This window comes from Nematolebias whitei, chromosome 19, assembly GCF_014905685.2.
Source record: "Nematolebias whitei isolate Nwh7 chromosome 19, NemWhi1, whole genome shotgun sequence".
Lineage (NCBI taxonomy): Eukaryota > Metazoa > Chordata > Actinopteri > Cyprinodontiformes > Rivulidae > Nematolebias > Nematolebias whitei.
The window spans coordinates 37,009,915-37,018,014 of record NC_056516.1 but is presented as its reverse complement, the minus strand read 5'-3'; positions in this window follow the sequence as shown (position 1 = coordinate 37,018,014).

Sequence of the window (8,100 nt, the reverse complement as noted above, 5' to 3'; positions counted from 1 at the left end):
AATCTTCTGTAAAAATCTCAGATCACTCCCACCCAGGTGATCCAGTGTGACCAGCAGTCACATACGTCTTATCATGTATAACCAGTTTGCAGCCTGCCCACATTAACATACAAGGAATGCTTTTGTTCTTGTTTGTTTAAATAGTCAGATTGTTGAATGCACTGATGTGCAAAAGCTAAAGCATGAGCATGTTCGTGAGCTTCTTCCATTCACAAGGGCTGTCTTCTTAGTTGATGTAAGGAAAAAAAATCACAGACCAAGACCTTGTTTGTCAGAAGACTTCATTTGTCTAACGTAACTCAGTCCTTAAAAGTGGATCCGTTAATTTCTACGTCTCTTTTTCCAGCATCAGCGACTGAAGACTTACATGGAGATAAACCTGGCTGAAAGTTCTCCTCTGCAAGAGAGACTTTGAAAAAACAAAAAAGAGTTTCTTCTAGAGGACGAGATCAACGAACAAAAACAAGTAAGGTCAGTACTTTTATTTTGACGGTTTTTGTAGGACTAAAAGGTCCTCTGATGGCAGTATTGTTACTGAGTTATACTGTTGGTGTTACAAGCACTGTGAGGGAAGGAATCTTAAGTATACAAATGAAAGTGCAGAAAAAGTTGGAAGATTTTTCAAAAATAGAATTGGTAAAAAGAATAAAGGTATCCTGTGTGATCACCATTTGCCTCACGCAGTGCAACACATCTCCTTTGCATAGGGTTGATCCGGTAGTTGATTGTGGTCTGTGCAATGTTGATCCACTCCTCTTCAATGGCTGTGTAAAATTGCCGGATATTGTCAAGAACAGGAACACTGTACGCTGTTGGCTTAGCCAGAGCATCCCAAACATGAGTAATGGGTGACATGTCCAGTGAGTATGCTGGCCATGCAAGAACTGGGCTGTTTTAAGCCTTTGAATACCGATCCTTGCAACATGGAGCCATGCATTAACATGCTGCAACATGAGGTGATGGTCATGGATGAATGGCACAACAATGGGGCTCAGGATCTTGTCACAGTATCTCTGTGCATTCAAAATGCCATCATGCACCCGTGTTTGTTTCCCATACCATAACTCCACCGCCACCATGGGTAACTTGATTTACAACGTTGATGTCAGCAAACTATTCACCCACACAACGCCATACATGCAGTCTGCCATCTGCCCTGTACAGTGAAAACCGGGATTCGTTCGTGAAGAGAACGCCTCCCCACTGTGCCATATGCTTAGGAATGTGAGCATTTTCCAACACAGTTCAGTTATGATGGACTGCAGTCAGGTTGAGGTCCCAATCAGGATGACAAGCATGCAGATGAGCTTCCCTGAGATGGCTTTTGACAGTTTGTGCAGAAATTCTTTGGTTATGCAAACTGATTGTTGCAGCAGCTGTCGGAGTGGCTCGTCTCAGACTTGGAGGTGAAGATGCTGGAAGTGGAAGTCTTGGGCTGGTGTGGTTACACTTGGTCTGTGGTTGTGAGGCTGGTTGGATGTACTGCTAACTTCTCTGAAATGCCGTTGAAGACAGCTTATGGTAGATAAATGAACATTCAATTCCAGAACAACAGCTCTGGTGGAGTATGATGTTTGCAGATGACATTATGATCTGTGGTGAGAATAGGGAACTGGTGGAAGAGAGAAGTGGAGGTATGCACTTGAAAGAAGAGGAATGAAAGTCTACTGTATTAAGACAGAGTACGTGTGTGAATGAGAGGGAGGCCAGTGGAACAGTGAGGCTACAAGGAGCAGAGGTCAAAAGGTGAAGGACTTCAAGTACTTGGGGTCCACTATCCATGATAATAGGGAGTGTGGTAAAGAAGTGAAAAAGAGTCCAGGCAGGATGGAGTGGATGGAGAAAAATTTCAGGAGTGATTTGTGACAAAAGGATGTCAGCAAAGGTCAAAGGAAAAGTTTACAAGACAGTGGTGAGAACATCTACGTTGTATGGTCTGGAGACAGAGACATGGACAAAAAGACAGGAGACAGAACTGGAAGTAGAAATTAAGATGTTGAGGTTCTCCTTAGGTTTGACAAGAATGGGTACGATTAGGAATGAGATCATCAGAGGTACAGCACAGGTTGAACAACTGGGAGATAAAGATAGGGAGGCCAGACTGAGGTGGTCTGGACATGTCCAGAGGAGGGACAGTGAGTATATTGGTAAAAGGGTGTTAGAAATGCAGCTGCCAGGAAAAAGACAAAGAGGAGATATATGGATGCAGTTAGAGGACATGGAGGTAGTGTGAGTGAGGACAGAGTGAGATGGAGGAGGGTGATTCACTGTAGTGACCCCTGAAGAAGGAAAAGCTGAAAGAAGAAGTTGTGAACATAGAAAATGTCTTAGATCTTTGAGTTCAGCTCATGAAATATGGGAACAAAAACAAAAGTGTTGCTTTTATTTCTTGTTCAGTGTAATAACAATAAAAAATATGTCAAAACATAAAGGATATGAGAAAGGAGAACAAAATGCAACAATAAAAATAGGTTTTTTTGGAACACTTTGTCCAACAGTTTTGTTGCAGAGTACAGTGACAATGAACCTTATCGTAGTGAGAAATGCTTTTAATTGCTGTTGTTTCACTTTTTTCAGACTTTGATATTCTTGTCTTTATTCAGCTAGCTCTGAAAGAACAGAAGAGACTCACTTGAAAATGATGAAACTACAAAGGAGCTTCTCTTTACTTGCAGCAGCCATCTTTGTTTTTGGATTGGCATTATGTAGCAAGGTAAGTTTTCTTTGGTACTTTGTTTTATGCTATACTTTTACGCATATTTGCCAATAATGATGTGTGTAGAAAGTCATTGTAGAAAGCCACAGTCACTGTAAAAAATGGTTTATTAATTTGGTCAACCTAATGAATTTTTGTATTACTCAAATCTTCACTGCAGATGCAAAACAAAGTCACTCACAAATATTTTATGACTACTTTTGCTTTCTCTAGATTTTCCATAATTGCATATCGAATACTTTTAACTGATGGACCACTGCTGTTTTCTCCAGCACATAAAAAAGGTTCTTGGAGGAATGTTAGAGTTTAAATTCTGCATTAGACAATCCATTGGAGACATTTTTAAAATAAATTGTGCTTAGAAACTTTTTTTTTTAACTGCTGACATTTTTCTTCCTGTTAAAATGTTCCTTTACAGCCGCTACATGTCAATGATTATTAAAGTATTAGGAAACTTTTCTCTGGAAGAGTTGAGGCTAAAGCTTCAGCTAATGAAAACACACCTGTCACAGTACATTTTTAGTGTTATGCTCCATTTTGTTTATTTAATATTGGTGGTGACATTTTTACAATAGATGGTCCTATAGCTGTTACATTATTCATGGAATATTTACTATAGATGCTCAAGTTACTTTGTACAGAGAATGACAAATTAAGATAACCTTCAAAATCTTCATCTTTTCTTTCCCAGGCTTCTTTCCTTCTCCTCATCACTTTGTCTCATGAAGGAACCAAGACCCTCCTTCCAGAACAGAAACCACTTGCACTGCTGTGCATTGGCTGCTCTCTCGTTGCACCAAGTGTCCTGGTGCTGCTCAAAAACATCTGTAAAACATGCTTCAAAACATCAAAGCTGCCCAGGAAAACAACTGCAGCCACAGTAAGAGCCAAGCTCAGATTTCTCATCTTTATCTCTCTGCTTGATTTAAACAGTATGTTTTGTAGATTTTATTCTTCTAAATTTTCCTTACAAGTGTTCTCATCTGTTTCTTTTTCAGGTTTTCTTCTTTGAATTTTGTGTTTCTGTGGGTGTAGCTGGTCTCACCATTGCTGTAATGCCACACTTGGACATTTTGACCAACGTTGCAATTCTGAATACTGCAGCTGTCCTCCCTGTGCTTCTCCAATCATTTAGTCGGTGCATTGCCAAAAGAAGAAACAGCTTCTTGGTAGCTTTCATCATCACCTTCATCAGTATTTTTGTAGGCTACAGTCTATTGCTTGTTCTAACCATTCTGAAGAACCCTAATGATGTCAAGATGGATATTTGGGTGGGTCTTGCTGTTGGTGGGACCATTCTGGTGTCTTTCAACTGGTGGGAGAACTACTTCAAGCTGATCTGTGAGAACAGCAGCTCTGTCTTCTTCAAGGACTTAATGAAAGACATGACCAGGAGTCAGAACATCCTGCAAATGATTTCAAGCATCATCAGGATTGTAGTCACCACTTGTGTGATTGGAGCATGTGTCCCTCTGGTCAAAACAGACTGGGAGATTGTGAGCTCCATTCCTGACCATCAAAAAAGGATTTTGTTGATCATCACTGGGTTCCAGCTGACGTCTTCAACACTCTGCCACTGTTTTGCATCGGCAGCCTGCAAGATACAAATGATACGGCAATGCTTCATATCAGTTTTGTACTTGACTTCCCTGGCTCTGCTGGCTTTGCTCATCATTCCTGTCACTCATTACTACCAAGATGTCAGAATAATCCAGGACACAACTGAAAGCATCAACTTAACAAGTTACTGTCATGTACTCATGGATGAAAGGTATCCAAGTCTAAGTGGTAAAATGTTCCTGCAGCTAGTTTTGGACGTTACACAAACTATGTGCTACTTGGACATGTCTGACTATGGCCTAATGACAGGTAATAAAACAATACTTGAATCTATCTCAGGTTACAAAGCTGTAGATCACTGGTTATATCTTCTTCCTAATACAGTAATGCTGTTAAAAGCTTTTTTTTTTTAATATACATTCATAGATAGGAGGACAAAAAAGTTAATCAGTTTTTTTTTTTTATAAAGTTATAGTCCTACTGACCTGTATTGCCCTCAATATGCACCTTTCTTACCTATGGTACTGTGACGTGCACCCTAATTTTTTTCATTTTGTAGCCATTATTACTTCTGTTCTTTCTTAGATCTGTCTTTATAAACACTGTCTGTTTGGGGGCGGCTGTGGCTGAATGGTTAGAGCAGTCGTTCTCCAATCCAAGAGTTTGGGGTTTGATTCCACCAGCAGTCACATGTTGAAGTGTCCCTGGGCAAGACACTGAACACCTCATTGCCTCCGATGTGTGTCTCATCGGTGTATGAATGTGATAAAGCTCTGATTATTCTTTTTACGGACATAGTAGAGTATTGTATGAATGGGTAAATGAGGGGACAGATTGTAGTGTAAAGTGCTTTGAGTAACTCGATAAGATGGAAAGATGCTATATAAGTACAGTCCATTTACCTTTACCACTTTCCAGAGGTGCATTGTACTCTGTTCAGAAATATAATTATTGTTGTACTTCTTGCAGGTGTAGTAGTGTCCTGGTGGTTTGTCCTTGGTTTAGCCAACTTTTATATCTGGTATTCCAAGACACATTGCATGCACAAGACTCAAAACCAGTTTCTGAAGTGTTTGTATGACGGCGTCTTCATCGAGCAGTCTTTGCTCCTCAACAGCCAATTTGGCATCCAGACCGAAGACCGAACAAATTTGTAAGTTTATGTTACAAGTTTTTCTTTTTGTTCCATTATCTTTCTTCATCAGTGGTTTAATATTAAACACCAGATGTGACAGGGTTTTTTTTTTCTTCTAAGTTGTCAAAATGTTTTCTAAATTCTCTATTGTGTCGTATAAAGTTTCAGGGAAAATGCAACGACTGCCATGGTGTATCTCTGTACAACTATGTGGCATGAAACGAATGATGAAATGAAGGACAATGTGAGCTCCATGTTCAGGTGAATTACTGCGACTGTTTAAATGTCAAGCTTAACAGAACTCCACTAACATTTAAAACCTTGAAGTAATGTATAGAAAAGACAAAATGTGGCTTTCTTAGACTGAAACAAAAAACCTTTAAAACATTTTAGCTCTGATTTTAAGTAAGCAGTGTGGGTATGCTGCAGTTGCCATAGATATAGTTTGAAAACCAGAAGTGAAGGACGTAAAAACATAAATGGCATTCAGGATTGGCACAAGCTACTAGATGACCAAAATGATTTAGTAAAGTAGCTAGAATTTTGAGATGCAGACATGAATTTATGGTATGAGTGCACAACAGTTTTCAGATTGGGTACCACGGTGGTGCAGTTGGTAGAGCTGCTGCCTCTCAGTGAGCAGGTCGCGTCAGTTCAAATTCCGTTCCGGGGACCTTTCTGGGTGGAGTTTGCATGTTCTCTCCGTGCATGCATGGGTTTTCTCCAGATACGCTGGTTTCTTCCCACAGTTCAAAAACATGCATGTTAGGCTGATTGGTAACTCTAAATTGTCTCTTGGTGTGAGTGAGAGTGAATGGTTGTTTGTCTCGTTTGTCTGTATTTGGTCCTGTGATGGACTTGTAACCTGTCCAGTGTAGAGTGAATGTGGGTGGTGTAGTACTGATTAATTACAAGTTATGCTCATAAATATATAAACCCTTGGGGCACCACCTCCTTTGAGAAAAATTGATTTATGAGTTATTTATGAATCAGTCTCTTTAAACCCCAAAATGGGAATTATTTCTTGTGTATAAAGAAATCAAATCTTATCAACACACAGATGAAAAATGATCACAGATTCAGTTATGATTTTGTGTATTTTATTTCAAAAATATAATAATCAGTGATGTATGAATATAAGCAATGAATCTGCAATTATAAACCAGATATCCAGTTGCTTGGAATCTTTGAAAAGGAGGCCTAAGGTTGAATGAATACCAGTGCAGTTTCTGTGCTACGGTGAGCTTTAAACCCTGGCAAACTTTTCAAACAGATTATTTCTTTGCAGATGATCATACAACTGACCAGCAACTATTTTCTTTAGAATTATTGAGAAGAAAGTTAGATTAGATATAGTTCTATAATTGGCTAGGATTCCTGAGTCAAGGTTATGTTTCTTAAGTAATGGTTTAATTACAGCAATCTTAAAGATATGTGGTACGTAACTATTCATTAGAGACAAATTATGAAAACCCAAGATGTGGTTATTAATTAAGTGATATACATCTTTAAATAGCCTGTTTGGGATGGGATCTAGCAGATATGTGGATAGTTTGGATGAAGCTATTATTTTTGACAATTTAGAGAGCTCAACAGGATAAAAACAATCCAAAACATAAATCGGGTTCTAGTGACATTTTTAAAGTTGCCTCATTTGACACAGAAAAACTTGCGATATTAGGAATGTTGGTTTGAAATTTTTCCCTAATTGAAACATTTTTCTTTATAAAGAATCTCATGAAGTCATTACTGCTTATACTTGTAGGGATACATGAATCAACAGATATATGATTTTTCATTAGACTAGCTATACTGAAAAGGAACCTGGGGTTATTTTTATTCTCATCAATTAAAGATGAATAATATAAAGTTCTAGCTTTACAGAGTACCTTTCTGTACATTAGCAGGCTATCTCTCTAGGATAAGTAAAATTACCCAATGTTAGTGGAGCGCTATTTTCTTTCTAGCTTTCTAGATCTCTCTTTTAAAGTACGCAACTCAGAATTGAACAAGTATCTAATCTCCTCTGATTGATTACTTTCTTTTTCAAAGGAGCAGCTTTATCGAGTGAAGTTTGCAAAGTAGTTGTAAAATTAGCAACTAGATGATCTAAGTCACTGCCCTCTGATGAACAGAGGAAAACTATGGAAGAGAAACTTTAAATTTGGTTACAGTGTTTTCTGATAAGCACCTGCTAAGGTGAAACTCTCAATGACTGTGTAGTCATTTAATGTAAACTCAAAGGTAATTTAAAAAGGGTTTTGAGGATGTATAACTAAGTTATTAATTTCAATGCTATAGGTCAGAACCAGGTTAAGAGTGTGATGATGAGACTGATTAGATGTTCGGATGTTTGGTGTAAAACCAATTTACTATAAAATGTTTAAAGCTCCAAACTGAAACTTAACTCTCTGTGTGTGAGACACAGCCACTATTGGTTCACCCACAAAAGAAGGGGTGTGTAGAAGGGAAAGAAGGGAAGTACAAAACATCTGATTCTCATCCAATCAGAGGTCATGATTTGGTCTAAAGTGGTTCTGAAACTTAAAGCCTACCATCCAATTTAATACAGAAACTTTGTCCAATAATATCTCAAATACCTGTTCTGCCTTAAAAGTTTTAAATAAGACAAATTATATTATCTGTCATGAACCAGAGGCCGGATCGCAAACAACAACAACAACCACTG